We start from the raw sequence: 1,351 nt of genomic DNA on the forward strand, positions 1-1,351 counted from the left end.
TATTAAATAATCAGCAATTTGCTTTTATCTCTCTAGAGAACCCTGTCTAACACATTTTGGTACCAGGAGTGCTTCTAGAGAAATAAAATCATAAATATGGGCTTCTTAAATTGGTTCTCCAGCCTGATTAGTCTTAACACTAGTGATGCTACTTCAACATCCCAAAGCATGGATAAGTCTGCTACTCCTCCTAATCCATGGTGTGAGATAGCAAAAATAATACCTAAAGTAGCACCACCGAAAGATGAGGTGCTGGTTAGAGGAGAGGCTCTGAGTGATCGTATGGTTGATATTTTCCAGGAGTTTTGTAAGGATGACAAGTATAGGGAAGTTGATTCGCTGGTCCTTCTTACAATGGACAGTGTGATTAAGGAGAGGGATGATTTCAGAGCCTCAAAAGCATGCCTTACGTGCAGACTAATGGATTTAAAAACTTCCATCTGAGCTACAAAGGAGAGCCTTCTCTCCGCTAGTAAAAGAGCGGACATTGCTGAGAATCAGGTCCAGAGTCTCATTATACAAGTGGCTGAATTACAATGGCAGCTGAATTGCAGATCTAGAGCAGTGTCTGAAACCAAAGTAAGGGCATTGATTGGGAAAAGTTGGGACCCTGAAACATGGGATGGGAACATATGGGCTGATGATCCAGAAGAGGAGGATCCATAGAAACAATTGACCCACCCCAGCTGAAAGTATTAATTCACAATCCACACCTGAGCAGATTAGCCAAACTATGAAAGTTGATATGCCAGGTGGGACTGAATCAGTAGCATTGTCTAAGGGAGATGCCTTACAAAATATTGCTGAGAGCACCCAGGAAACACCCTCACCACCCATTATTTCCACTAGACCTGTCACTAAAATTAAGTCTCAGAAAGCTCCTAAAGGTGAGGTTGAGCTAATTAGCCAAGAAGAAGCGCGCTATACTCAAAAAGATCTGCTCAAGTTTTCAAATACATACAAGCAGAAGCCTGGGGAATATCCCTGGAAATGGTTACTAAGGATGTCAGGTACTGGTGCATGAAATGTAATATCAGACCGGTCTGAGTTTCTGGATATGGGACCCCTAAGCACAGACTCTTCTTTCAATGTCTCTACGAGAGAGGCTAAGAGAGGATCTAATTCTTTATTTGGTTGGTTCAATGAAGCATGGACTGCCTAGATTGGACCAACTTGAAGTACTTGACCTACCTTGGTACACTGTAGAGGAAGGCATCCAAAAGCTCAGAAAAATTGGTATGTTGGAATGTATCTATCAGGATATTCCCATAGACCCAAAAAGGGGGTGTCCTGAGGACATACCCTTTACCACAACCATAAGGAACAAGTTTGTGAAGTGGGCCCCAGCATC

General features: G+C 42.6%; 1 pseudogene; it reads right to left on the reverse strand.

Annotated features, from left to right (window-relative positions):
• LOC101657403 overlaps positions 1 to 1,351 on the reverse strand; it is a 12,013-nt pseudogene that overhangs the window by 781 nt on the left and 9,881 nt on the right.

Source organism: Echinops telfairi, unplaced genomic scaffold (assembly GCF_000313985.2).
Source record: "Echinops telfairi isolate 266 unplaced genomic scaffold, ASM31398v2 ScPeMD7_4;HRSCAF=17, whole genome shotgun sequence".
In the NCBI taxonomy this organism is placed as follows: domain Eukaryota; kingdom Metazoa; phylum Chordata; class Mammalia; order Afrosoricida; family Tenrecidae; genus Echinops; species Echinops telfairi.